Raw genomic sequence first — 15,045 nt, forward strand, 5'->3', positions numbered from 1 at the left:
ACAGTATGGACGCAAGCGCTCATACATACAAGTATAGGCTCACTCCTATGAACGCACACACGCACACTCTATCCTTATGAGCACCTTCGAGAGACTGAGCCGGCATATCATCTTGAGATTTACGAAAAGTCACCGCAGGCGCCTCGTCATCGACAGGAACGTCTCCTCCCACTGAAGACGCATCGCCGGAATCCTGAAATAAATTCGGGAATAATGCGAGCACCAGGACTTGAACCTTGGTGGGCTGGAGATACCACTGTGTCTCTAACCATCTAACCATAGGTTGGTTCGCAGCCGTCACACTCCTGATCAGGCGCCATCCGTGCGCACACAATTGTACACACACGTAGTAGTACCAAATATATGCAGCTGTATCATTTCTGCATCACAAAAACAGAATCTCGTATCAGATTGAATACCACTAGTGTAAAGAAAAAAAGGAATCAACAAAGTCGTGGTACAAAAAGAAAGAAAAAGAACACCGTCCAGTCCAGTCCAGATCCCACGAGCCAACAAGATTCCGTTCATTCATTCAGTTCAGTTCAATATTCATATCGACTTTGCTGGCTTGGCTTTGCCACCACCGTCCAACACGCTGCTCCCCTTTCCGCCGGCTGGCCCGAGATTCCACCATCCTACTCTTCCTTCTTCTTTCTCAAGCATTCAAGCAGCTACATCACCGAAAGTGCTTTTTTGCTCCCGAGCTCAAATGAGCTCGGTGAACAATAAAATTCGAAAAAAATTCAAAAATTCTAATTTTTTGGAAGAAACATTGACAAAAGTTCTGAGAGCATACAAAAAACGTCATGAAATCACATTCCTGTAAGGCGTGGCAAAAAAAAAAAAACAAATTCAGTGCTTCAAAATGCTTTTGAAAGTAGCATTTTCAGAGTACTGATTTTGTTATTTTTGCCACACCTTATAGGAATGTGATTTCATGACAAATTTTTGCCAGCACTTAAAACTTTTGTCAATGTTTCTCGCAAAAAAATTGGAATTTTTTTGAATTTATTTTATTTTGTTTTAATTTTACTGTTCATCCAAACTCATTTGAGTTTGGGTGCAGAAACTCTCTGCGTCCCTACATCAGTATAGGATGCCGTTGCTTACTCATCAACAGAATGAGTACTAGTGTAGTATGTTGCCACGCTACCTACATATTATGATTATGTTTATCAACAGAACTCCTAACATGTGCATCCCTCCACATTGACCCGAGCTCATCTGCTCCCTTGCGTGAACATTAAATTCAGAAAAAATACTAGAGTTACTCAAAAGAATCTGATTTTTGTTTACATGGAAGATATTTGAGTGTGTGATGTCCGTGCCAAATTTGGTGGTGTTTGCACATCTGAGCAACTCTCATAAAAAATAACAAAATTGGGGTACATGAGAAAGTTTATTGTTCACGCACAATTTTGTCATTTTTGCCATGAGCTCCTCAGATGCTAGAACACGATGAAATTTGGACCGGACAACAGACATCTGAGTGTCTTCCATGCCAAAAAAACATATCATATTTTAAAGAAAAATATATTATTTGTTTTTCAATTTACTGTTCACCGGGAGTAGATGAGCCTTGACTCAAAAATGAATATTCATTGGACATATATGTTGCTGTCTCGTGGATTGGATATCGACTTCATTGCTATACATGTAATTACAAATATATCATAAGAGCTATATTAGCTTATTGCAAGGTATATCAACCACTTGCCTTCAGCAAAATTCCGCTTGGGCCTGTCGTAGTAGCAACATTTGTGGCAGTTTTCACCTGGTCTGGGTGTTTCCACCTCCTATTGTTTTTGGATTTTTTTGGGATCAACCTTTCCATGTTTGGTTTTTTCTTGTGTTAGGTGTCGTCTCGTTTTCTTTGTTTTTCTGGTCCTTTTTTTCTAGTTGTGTTTCTTTTTACAATTTTCCATTTTTGCTATTACTATATTTTATTTTGCTTTTTGTTTTTCCATTCCTTTCCCTTCTCATTCATATAAATTTTCACTTTCATTTAGTTTTTCTTTTATTCGCTTGGGTACAGTACAATATGTTTTTCTAACTTATATTACACCCTGTTTAGACATGTGAACACTTATCTAAGAGATCAGGAGTACTTTTATGCACAACATGAACATTTTTTAAAATGGTGTGAATATCTTTTTTGTTTAAACGATATAGAAATTTCGAACAAAGTTAAGCAAAAACATTTGAAAAATGAACAAACCTTTATTATAATTGTGCAAACACTTTTAAATTACATGAATATTTTTAGTTACATTAAATTTTTGCAAATACAAGAATACATTTAAAATTAAATAAAATTTGTTAGTACATGATAACTATTTTTAATATACCGTAATCATTTTTTATATTACAAACTTTTCTGAAATACACGACCAAAACATTTTCAATATCCAGTGAATTTTTTTTAATATGTGATAAACTGTTAGTACGCAAAAAAAATATAAATAAGAAATGGTTTTTAAATATATGATTAATACTTTTAATACAAGAACACTTTTACTATTTTTTAATAAATTTTTCAAACAAATATAAAATGAGATAAACACAAAAAGGTAGAGAAAATAGCAAATCTTGTTTAGTCTGCACCAAACTAGCAATAAGACATTGCACTTGTTATTTTTTAAACAACTAGACATGCTTCGTGAGTGAAAATCAGTAGGCTGGCCCAACACGTATACCTGCAGCAAGGTAAGTATCTCACTCGCTAAGTGATAGAGGGAGCTCCTAATTGGCGCTTCAGACGTCAGTTCCCTAAGGTGGCGCCCACGTACCATCGCCCATGGGCCGGCCCACATAGGAGACCGATCAATCTTTCCATTGATACCTGGTTCGTTCCATCGATCGCATTTACCGGTCGCTACCCGTAAAAAAACCAGTCAACCATTGATTAATACAGAAAAACAAAAAAATTGCAAAAACAAAATTTTCATGTATGAAAAAGTGTTCATGGATTTTTTTACAAAAGTTAACGAATTTTAAAAAAAGTTCACCGAATTTGAAAAAGGGTTTTTATCATTTATGCCACTGGTTGTGTCTCACTTCTCAGTTTTGCCATTAGGAATTTTAACTGCTCAAAAATTCCATCGTTCCATGAGATGATTGCTGAACAATGCCATTAGATATCTCAAAAATGACATCATTCCATTAGATGTTTGCTCAAAAATGCCATTAGACATTGTTATTGTCAGGTCAAACTCGTTGACCATATTATATAAAGAAAATACCCCTATACCCACATATCAGCTCTCTTTATCTCACAATGATAAGTGTGGACCCCACTTGTGAGGAGTACGCAAACAAATAATTTTAGAGGAAAATGATAATGCTGTTGGGATCAAGTGGGATCCACACTTTATTGTAGTGAGATAGAGGGACAACTGACATGTTGGTCTATAGGTATTTTGGTCATTATAACACGGCAAAAGAGATTTGAGCTTACATTAATGGTGTCCAGTGGCATTTTTTGAGCATGCGCCTAACGAATCGATGGCATTTTTGAGCAGTTGAAATTCCTAGTGGCAAAACTAAGTAGTGAGACACAACTAATGGCATTAGATCATCGAGTCTGAAAAAAAGTTCATCGGATTTGAAGAAAGTTAAGTGATTTTTTCGAAAAGTTCGTCGAATTTGAAAAATGTTCCAAATTTTAGAAAAGGACCATCGATTTGAAGAAAAGTTCATTAAATTTCAAAAGAAGTTTGTTGAATTTAAAAAAAGTTCATCAATTTAATAAAAAGTTGACATATTTTCAAACAATTCATCAAACCAGGAAGAAGAAACAAAAAACGAAAAGGAAAAGTAAAAATGGAAAAAAGAAAAAAGGAAAAAGGGAAAAGAAAGAATAAAAGAAGAGAAAAGTTCCATCTTACCGGATCACGCTGGGTGGCGGGGTGGTTACACCAGCGCTACTAGATGAGGGAGGTCGCTAGTTCAAATCACGATCAACCCGCTTGCTTTTGCGGGTGTCCGTTTGCAAAAACACTAGTAACAAGCGGTTCAGGCGCCAAATAGGGGAGCAACTAACGAAGGAGTACTCCTTCGGGAGCTGAGAGCGCGCTTCGGCTTTTTAGATGCTATTTTGTGTGTTTTTTTGGCTTTTCGGGTTTTTATCGGTCTTTCTTAGCTTTTGAAAAAAAAATCGAAAAAACATTGCACGGAAAAACTTGGTTCTTTTACTTCCGCGAGAGGACGGATTTGCTTCCACGAGAAGCATGGTCGTGCCTCTCGAAAACGGGAAAAAACACTTTCTTTTCTTTCTCGAGAAGCACAGACTTGCTTCCGCGAGAGGCACATAATAGTCGTGCCTCCCGGAAACGATTTTTTTCTTTTTTGGGTCTTCCGCGAGAGGCACAATCATGCCTCTCGGAAACGAAAAAACAGTTTTTTTTTCTTTTGCGAGAGGCACCGGTTTACTTCTCGTGGACGCAAAGATTTGCTTCTGTGTGAGGCACAGTCGTGCCTTCTTCAAAAAGGAAAAAAGTGCTTCCGGTTCTGTTTTTTCGTTAGGTTTTTACGTGAGAAAACGTTCGTCAAAACTTATCAACATGTGATCTAATTTTGAAGATCTCAATGAGAGGAATCTAACGATGAAAACAGTTCGAAATTTGGGCGCAAGGTTGAAAAGATATAATGTTTTGAATAAACGAATCTTCGGAAAAAAAATCCCAGATTGCGACGAATGGCGTCACTTGTCGCAGCATGATAAGATGGGAGTTATCTTTATAATGAATGCTCCTTAAATATTGATTTCGCTGAAATAGGGTCTGCCAGTGCGAGACCATACCCTTGGTGGCCGCGCTCCTTGCCCCAACCCAAGGTTGGGCCTGCTTGCAAAGACAATCTTGAAAGTAGATCCTTTTTTCCTTTGGGGGGGGGGGGGGGGGTGAGGCAGACCTTTATATGCCTTAAACTATATATACTTTGTAGACATGTACATTTGTAGATCTCCCTACAAAGATACAACACAAATAAATATACTATAATGCATGCATCCAAATAGTAAAATTAGTTTATAAAAAACATGCCTTGTTTATTAAGATATATATTATTAGAAACACCTGTATCAAAACAACAATAAAACCATAACTTTCGCAGCTAAATATATTTCCAGTTCATTACAAGTGTCTTATAATAACGAAAGCTAAAATTTGTGCGATAATAATATCATAAGTATGGTTCTCTAGCTAAATATTTTAATGAAGGTCGTGTGTAAAGAATACGTGTAAAACAGTATAAAAGTTTATTATAAAAAGTCTTATGTTAAATAGTGAGTGACACTATGTGATTTAATGAATAAGGATTTTAGTTTAGATGATTGTATAAGTGAGTTTATCTATATGATTAAATAAACTATTTGTCAAAAATTAGCACTGATGGTAATGAAATTTTAATGAGACCGTTTTTGCAAAAAGAGATAATCAATGTTTTCTTTAAAATTGTTAAAAGTACTTGGGCCCGAGCTTCAGGTGAGATTTTTCCAGATATTTGTCGTGTTATACTTGAGTCTTTTGATAATATAATTATACTTAATAATACAGTGATAATTCTTAACCCTAAAAGTAATGACCCTCAATGTCTGAAAAATTATCGACCTATCAGTCTTTGTAACTTCATATATAAAGTGATATTAAAGTGTATAGTTAATCATCTCCGGCTGATTCTTGAGGATCTCATATCTGAAACCAAAACTATATTTGTGGTAGATTCGTGTCGGAAATGCGATTATCTCTTTCGAATATTTTCATATGATCCAGAATAGTAAAAGCCAATTTAATACGCATTGTGCCTAAAAGTTGGAATTTGGGTAAGCATATGACAAGGTGGATTGGAAATTACTTGGGGCTTCCATTCACAAGTTTGGTTTCAACCTAGGTGGGTTTTGGGTTATGAGGTGTGTTTGCTCGAGAAGATAGTCGATTAGGTGCAATTTTTTTTCAAGACTATTAGAGCATCTCTAGCAGACCCCGCATCCGGCCGGCCCACAAAACGCGTTTGAAGTTCGCGGAAAAACTGCTTGGCGGGCCAGCGCGGACAGCCGCAGATGCAGACCCCGCGTAACGGACCCGTAAAAAAGGATATTCGTGAAATATGCTCTTTTACGGGTCGGCTTTGCGGGGTCTGACCTGGCGCAGCTACTCCCGGCCCAGAAAATCTAAATTTGCACCTTAATTTGATCCAACATAATGCATTTCTTTGCCTTTTCAACAACATTGGATACATAAGACATCACCAAATCTTTGCTAGAATAGCAAGACCAAAGAAAACAAGAACCACAAGTATGCATTTTAGAAGAATTTTCCAACTTCCATAACTGCTCCCATTAGTTGAAGCAATATCTTCTCCATGCACTCATTGTTGATCTGCGAATTCTTGATCTTGCATTCTTCATTCTTCATCTTTGGTTCAAAAGTAGTAGACGTTACTTCCCCTCTATTTGCAAATGCAGCCGCATCATTGCCTTCGATTCTACTAAGGAGTACGCGGACGTCTATTAAGTTTCTTTCTATAAATAAATCAATGTATTCGCCTTCCCAAAACCAAAATGACCATCCATCTTCCTACACACATGATGATGTTCGACATGAGCTACCGCAATTGAACCAAAAAATGAGCTATCAAAATGAGCCGAACGAAAACAGCACGTACCCCATCGTTTTCGCATTTGAAGAACACCCATCCGGGGTGCTTCGGCGTGCCCGAAGTTAGCCGCGGCACTGTCCGCGTGCAGTCGTCGCACTGTATGAGCGGCATCGACGAGCCACAGAGCCGCTGCGCGAGCGCCGAGCCCAGTGGACGGCCGGACGAATCCATGCCCGCAAACCGTCGGCGGCGGCGGGAGGACGAACCCGTACCTGCATGCGGCGATGCGACCATGCCGGGGCTTCGGGAGATGCTCCCCAACCATTCCGTCGCTTGGCGCAGCCACCGGCGGCCGGAAAAGCCAAATCTGGCGGCCCGCGATGAAGGGCCGCAAATCCGCAACTTTCCGGGCCGCCGACGCGGGAGGGGGGGGGGGGGGGGGTAGAGGGGAGGCCTCGTGCGTGTGGCGGCCTTTTCGGCATGCTCCCGCCGGTTGCTTTCGCCGGAATCTTGGGCGGCGGCCCGACGGCGGGGTGAGGGGGAGAGGAGAGGTGGTTGGTGGGGAAAGCGCGGGCCGAAATGCCCCCCCCCCACCAACCGCTTCCGCTTATATGCAGGGCACCACAGTGGCGAGGGGGAAACCCGCGTATCCGCCGGTTGGGGCCGAGATTTTGCCGCGCCCCTCAAATTTTTTTGCGGGCCGGCCGCGTTTACGGGGTCTGTTCGGGCGGGATTTTCCACGCCGACCCGCATTTTGGCGGTTATTTTGCGCGTCGGGCCTTTTTGCGGGGTCTGCTAGAGTTGCTCTCAGGGGGTTGCGACAAAAGAGACCCATTAGGTGAGTACTTATTATTCATTGATAATGACGTTGTTAGGATCTAAACAAGGTGGTCTCTGTTGGGAGATTCACATCATTAAGTTGCCTCAAATAGTCCAGGTATCTCTAATATTCTTTTTGCCAATGATAGTTTGGTATTTTCAAAGCTTCCGTGGACGAAGCTACAATTATTCAACAAGCTTTGACCTTGTTTCAAAGATGCTCCGTCCAATATTTGAGTAATGCTAAATGCTCACCTTTATTCAGGGAGATGTGTCGTGTCCATACTAGGGAAGCGATTATGGAATTGGTGAAGGTAAACTCTAATGCATCTTTTATTCCTGAAACTGGCAGTAGCACAATTAGCATTCTAGCTCGCAACCATTTGGGTCATGTCTTTGTTTCTACATGCAAGCGAGTTGGAAATTGTCAGTCAATGGAGGAACCTGAAGTCTGCACTGCTCTGGTCGGCATATCTTTGCTGGGTCGTTTCTACAAAGAAAGACCAATGATACCGCAGCTAGACTGCTCGGTGGTTGCAAAAGAGTTAGAGGCTCGGGAACTAGCTCTGTCAGCCTCTTTTCCTCTCATGTGAAACACCAAGATGGTCCTTGCCGACTTCTCATATAAGATCCGCATTGTCAGCGTGTTTTTGTGTGTGTTAGTGTTGACTGTGTGCATGCTATCTACGGAGAGCTCGGGTGTGTGCTCATGCTGTTTGTATCCTCTTGATGCTCCATGTGAGCCAATAGAATCCATACTTTGTCAAAAAATCAGATCGGTATTGTAGGTATAGACTGAAATAAGTTCACCCACGGGCTGGCGCCCTTAGCCAGGAGAGATGTTGACCAGGAGGTGATTGTTGATGTGCCGAGTGACCTGATGAGAACTGAATGTAACAGGCTGTCGTGAGTAATTTGTGTTTACTCCTAATTAAATGAAAAAATCTCACAGTTCTTCAAATGTCACAAAACATTCAGGTTTGATCATTAACTCAGATTGTCAAAGTTGGAAACTCCTCACGGGATAATTATTTGGTTGTTGGTTTCCCTTGAGTGAGGATCTGTGTGGAAATTTCTCTAGGTACCATGCTATGCTTAACAGTTCTTCACTTCACGAGTGTTCAGATTTGTGAAACATTAAAAAGAGATGTTCACACGTAAGTGTTGTAAAACTATGTTAAGTGTATGCTTCTGCAGGGACACGTTGCGTGTTACTTATAGGCACAAGAGATTACAGGGTTTAGGTAGTTAGGTTGTTGTAGGATTGATCTCCAAGTCATGATCTATACAAGGGATAGAGATCAACCTAAACATATCCTAACTACCTAAGTACAACGCACGCCCCCACACATGTATACGGTTTATAACTACACTGTATACATCCTAATGTACATACATGATCTATACAAGGGATAGAGATCAACCTAAACATATCCTAACTACCTGAGTACAACGCACACCCCCACACATGTATACGGTTTATAACTACACCGTATACATCCTAATATAGCTAATGATCACTTGGGTAATTCTCATAAAAATGATAGTCTACTTGAATGTGTTTTGTTCTTGCATGGAACAATGGGTTTGCTGACAGATAAGTAGCACCAATGTTGTCACATCACAATCGTGCAACTGAAGAATGATTTATACCTAGTTCAGCAAGCAAGGTTTGAACCCATATCAACTCAGCCATGGCATTTGTTAGAGCTCTGTATTCAGCCTCAGTGCTGGATCTGGACACAGTTGCTTGTTTTCGTGCACTCCAAGATATAAGGTTTGGTCCAAAGAAAACAGCAAAACCACCAGTTGACCTTCTATCATCAGGACAACCTGCCCAGTCAACATCTGAAAAGGCACTTACCACAGTTGAGGTTGATCTTGTGAACTTTAGTCCCGTACTCATAGTACCTCTGAGATATCTCAAAATCCTCTTCACTGCAGTCCAATGCTGAAGAGTAGGAGCATGCAAGAATTGACACACCTTGTTGACAGGAAAACATATGTCAGGCCTTGTAAGCGTCAAGTACTGCAAAGCACCTACCACACTTCTGTAATTTGTAGCTGGCTCGGCTCCTAAAGACTCCCCTTCTTCCTTGGAAATTTTTTCAGTAGTTGAAAGTGGCATGTTTGAAACTTTACAATTCATCATACCTGACCTTTTTAATATATCTGACACATATTTTTCTTGACTTAAGACTATCCCATCAGTTACCTTTTTCACTTCTATTCCCAAGAAATAGTGCAGATCGCCAAGATCCTTTAGAGCAAAGTCTCTCTTAAGATCTTCTAACGGTGCATTGATTGCTTCTTGTGATGAGCTAGCCACAATAATATCATCAACATATACCAACATAAAGATGATTAGTTTTCCCTTCTTATAGAAGAAAAGTGACATGTCAGCCTTTGAAGGCCGAAAACCAAGCCTTTGAAGTTTATCACTTAACCTAGAATATCATGCTCTAGGTGCTTGTTTTAGACCATATAATGCCTTGTCAAGTTCACAAACATAATGATGCTTGTCTTTTACCTCATACCCAGGTGGCTGTTTCATGTAGACTTCCTCCTCTAGAACGCCATGAAGGAACGCATTCTGCACATCAATGGACGAAGACTCCAACCATTTGATACTGCAACAGAGAGAACAAGTATGATAGTAGCTGCTTTAACAACTGGACTGAATGTGTCCTTATAGTCAATGCCGTATCGTTGCTTAAAACCCTTTGCTACTAATCTTGCCTTGTATCTGTCTATTTCTCCACTGGCCTTTCTTTTGCCTCTATAAACCCATTTACAATCAATTATATTTCTGCCTCTTGCTGGAGGAACTAAGTGCCATGTTTTATTTCTAATGAGTGCATTATACTCTTCATCCATAGCATGTTTCCAATTTCTATCTTCAAATGCCTCAATCAAATTTCCTCGCTCACCTGTAACAGCTAGGCCACCAAAGCGCATATTATCATACCTGACCGTGCCATCTGTACGAACCTTTGGCTTCAAAACCCCATGTTGTGACCTGGTTCTTTGGATTGGCACAGATACTGCAGTAGAGGGCCGCTGCACAGAAGACCCAGAGGAATCCGGCACGACAGATGATCCAGCAGCTCCCGATCCCAGGCCTGGCGCGGCAGACGATCCAGCTGCGCTCGATCCCAGGCAGATCTCCTCGGAGCCGGGGCCAGTCGCTCGTTGGGCCACTTGTCGAGGACCGACTGGGGAACCACCAGATGCAGGGAGGCGCCTGGGCTGGCGCGCGAGTGCGGCTGGCCCACTTGCTCCGCCGGGCCCACCGTGAGTTGTCGTTTCCTCGCCCGCGGGGCCGCGGGGGACGCGTGGTCATCCATTGCTGGCCCGCCTGACCCCGAGGCGGGTGTGCTGCCACCGCCTGGCGCGGCAGGCAAGGGCGAATCCTCATCGGGATCGCCGCCGTCAGCTTCTGGTGCAGCACCTGAATCAGCTTCGTGCTCCGCGCTTGTCCTTTCCTGCTGCATAAAATCACAGTGCACAACCGGATTTCCTCCAAAATTTATAGCATAATTTTTATGAGAATTACCCAAGTGATCATTAGCTATATTATGATGTATACGGTGTAGTTATAAACCGTATACATGTGTGGGGGCGTGCGTTGTACTCAGGTAGTTAGGATATGTTTAGGTTGATCTCTGTCCCTTGTATAGATGATGTATGTACATTAGGATGTATACGGTGTAGTTATAAACCGTATACATGTGTGGGGGCGTGCGTTGTACTCAGGTAGTTAGGATATATTTAGGTTGATCTCTATCCCTTGTATAGATCATGACTTGTAGATCAATCCTACAACAACCTAACTACCTAAACCCTGTAATCTCTTGTGCGTATAAGTAACACGCAACGCGTCCCTGCAGATGCATACGCTTAACATAGTTTTACATGGTATCAGAGCCATTCTCCTCTAAGCACATCCCTTGCACCGCCACCCCCCTTGTGCCGCCATGTCGTCCTCAAGCTCCACCACAGCCGCCCCATCCGTGCTCATCCCCATCGCCGAAAAACTCCATCGCTCCAACTTCAACATCTGGCGCGCGCAAGCTATGGCCGCCATTTGTGGCGCCCAGCTGGTCACCTATCTCGATCCAGAGAGAGAGGTGCCGACGCCCAAGCTGTCTGACAAAGATGGCAAGGTCACCGACGTACCGAACCCGGCATATGAGATCGACAGGGCTCGAGACTCTCAGGTTTTGAGCTTTCTTTTCAATTCCATCTCACCCCCTGTGATGGTCCAGATTGCAACGTGCACCACGGTGTCAGCAGCATGGACTGCAATCACGGAGATCTTCATCTCCCAGACGCAGGCAGCCATCGTCAATACGACGATCGCCCTCTCCACCACCAAGAAGGGGAACTCCACCATTGCCGAGTACCTCGGCCGCATGAAGGCCCTCGGCGATGAGATGGCTGCCATCGGCAAGCCGCTCATGGACGATGACATGCTGTCGTATATCCTTGCTGGCTTGGATTTCGACTACATGTCTTTTGTCTCCTCCATCTGCGCCAGGACTGTCCCCATCAAGCCCAACGAGCTCTACACCCAACTCATCAGCTTCGAGAGCCGCCTCGCCATGTTCGAGGGTGGCAACTCGTCGTCACACTCCTCCGCCAACGCCGCTTCCCGTGGCGGTCGTGGTGGCTTCCCTCGCGGCGGAGGCCGCGGCAGGAACGGAGGCGGCCGTGGCAATGGAGGAAACGGCAGCCGCGGAAACGGCCACGGTGGACTTGGCCAAGGAGGCGGGGGACGAGATGAGCTCCCTGAGGTGTTCTGACAGATCTGCAAGAAGCCCAACCACACTGCCATCGAGTGCTACAGGCGCTTCGACATCGCATTCACCAAGGAGAAGAGTGCGAGCGTCGTGTCCAACTCCTCCTATGGCGTCGACACCAGCTGGTACGTCGACACAGGCGCCACCGATCACATCACCGGCGAGCTGGACAAGCTCACAATGAGGGAGAGGTACAACGGACATGATCAAGTGAACATGCCCAACGGAGCAGGTATGAAAATTACTCGTATTGGTCAAGCATATGTTCATACTCCCACTCGTAATCTTGATCTAAAAGATGTCCTTTACTCACCTAAAGCCACAAAAAAAATATTGTATCTGCTCATCGTCTATCACAAGACAATCATTTGTTTCTTGAAACTCACCCTCGTTTCTTCTTTATCAAGGACAAGGCAACAAGGAGCACCCTCCTCCAAGGCAGGTGTAGAGTGAAAGTGCATTATATCGACTAGAGGGGGGGGGGTGAATAGGCTATTTTTATAAATTCTTCACTGAGGAATTTGTGGGTGTGGAAATTCCTTAGCGAAGAACTACTTGCAGCGGAATAAGGACTCAAAAGTATGCATAGCAGAACACAAGCATAGTCATCATGATGAAATGAAAACAAGCACAGAGTACAGAAAGCGTAAACACAGGATAACACAAGATGAAGACAAACAGAGTGAGGAAATTGAGCTGAGGAAATTGAGAAAGTCTTCAGTCAAAGTCTTCAAACACATATATGAACAATTGCACAACACAGGAATGAGTAAATGAAAGAGTTGAGGAAATAGAACCAGTAAGCTTGGTGAAGACAATGATTTGGTAGACCAGTTACAACTGCTGTCTCAGTTGTACATCTGGTTGGAGCGGCTAGGTATTTAAACCTTAGGACACACAGTCCCGGACACCCAGTCCTGAACACACAGTCCAGGACACCTAGTCCTCACCGTATTCTCCTTGAGCTAAGGTCACACAGACCTCGCCCAATCACTCGTGGTAAGTCTTCAGGTGACTTCCGAACCTTCACAAACTCGGTCACTCGGCGATCCACAATTCCTCTTGGATGCTCTAGACCATGACGCCTAACCGTCTGGAAGAAGCACAGTCTTCAAAGGTAACAAGCGTCGGATCCACGCAGGATCAATCTCTTCAGTGATGCTCAATCACTTTGGTTTTGTAGGTGTTTGGGTTTGGGGTTTTTCCTCACTTGATGATTTTCGCTCAAAGTCCTCGGAGGATGGGATGCTCTCAAATGACAAGTGTCAATTTCTCTCGGAGCAGCCAACCAGCTAGTGGTTGTAGGGGGCGGCTATTTATAGCCTAGGGAGCAGCCCGCATGATAAGACATAAATGCCCTTCAATGATATGACCATTAGGTGGGTAGATATTTTGGGACAGGTGGCGCATAGCACAGCAACGGTCGGAAATTTGAGGTTCAAATTCCTCAGGGCTATCATGTTCCTCACTGTGTAGGCAATCCGCACTGGCGAATTCCTAACTCCTCAGTCAGAACAAATTCCTCAGAGACCAGAAGAACTTCGTCTCTGTCACTGAAGAATATGACTGAACTGTATGAGATTTCCATTGGCTTCACTCGAAGGGATTGGTAGGTGTAGGATTTTGAGTTGAGCATCACATGGAAATTTTTCCTTAGTATTTCCTCGACCCCCTTTAACAGTACGGTGTTTCCTATGACTCAAGAAAGAGAAAATGAAACTACGAAAATAGAAGTCTTCACGCTTCATATTCCTCAAATGAATACCAAGTCTTCAAGGTCACACCAATTTCTTCACCTTCAAAGTCTTCAGAAAGTCTTCAGAAATCCAAAGTCTTCAGTCGAAGAACTTCATTTTTAGGGGTCGACTTTCTCTGTAATTATCAAACTCCTCATAGACTTATAGATCTGTGTACACTCACAAACGCATTAGTCCCTTAACCTATAAGTCTTCAATACACCAAAATCACTAAGGGGCACTAGATGCACTTACAATCTCCCCCCTTTTGCTGATTGATGACAATATAGGTTAAGTTTTCAACGGGGATAAACATATGAAGTGTAAATACTGATATTGAGGAATTTGATTGCAAGATGTAGAAGCACTCCCCCTGAAGATGTGCATAGTGAGGAATTTTCTTTTGAAGCAATGCACACTTGAAGAGTTGAATCATGGAGATCTCCCCCTATATCTTGTAATTCATACACGCATTTGACATAATATATGAAGAATTTGAAATGCATGATGAAATATGGTGACTGATGTAATTCAGCATGCATGCAATAACATTAACGAGGAATGCAGAAGAAACAGCAAAAGTATCAGGTCACCATAGAGTTTAAGTTTGTAACTCGATCCAGTAAAGTCTTCAAAAGAACGAGAGTTGCAACTTAAAAAAACGCCCATTTAAGATAGACCCGCTTGAAGACTAACTCAAATTTCTCCCCCTTTGTCATCAAATGACAAAAAGGGTTGAAAATGAGGACTAACGCCCCTGAGGAATATCAAGGTGATGAAGGAGCGTCAGCGTTGTTGGGGTCGGTTGTTGGAGTAGGGCCTGCCGTAGTGTCGTCCAAATCTTCATGTTCATCAGTGATGAAGAATAGGAGCTGGCCACCAAGGAAGGAACCTTGACCTTCTTGTACTTCTTCGGAGGAGGTGCAACCCAGTCAAGATCGTCCTTGAGACCCGTTGTCTTGAGATCTTCTTCACTATAGACTTGAGACGGAACAGCCCAGGTGCGGTTGAGGATTTCATGAAGGTAGTAGTGGTTTTTCTTCACTGCATTGTGGGTAGCAGTCATGTTGTGAAGAATTGAACCAAACTGA

At 42.8% G+C, this 15,045-nt stretch overlaps 1 non-coding gene across 1 annotated transcript; it reads left to right on the forward strand.

Annotated features, from left to right (window-relative positions):
* The first annotated feature begins 11,870 nt into the window (after window positions 1–11,870).
* On the forward strand, window positions 11,871–12,009 carry LOC120962214 (small nucleolar RNA Z247). Its single transcript, XR_005753057.1, has one exon. It is a non-coding gene; the product is annotated as a small nucleolar RNA Z247 (small nucleolar RNA).
* The last annotated feature ends 3,036 nt before the right edge of the window (window positions 12,010–15,045 follow it).

Source organism: Aegilops tauschii, chromosome 3 (assembly GCF_002575655.3).
Source record: "Aegilops tauschii subsp. strangulata cultivar AL8/78 chromosome 3, Aet v6.0, whole genome shotgun sequence".
NCBI classification, from domain to species: Eukaryota; Viridiplantae; Streptophyta; class Magnoliopsida; order Poales; family Poaceae; genus Aegilops; species Aegilops tauschii.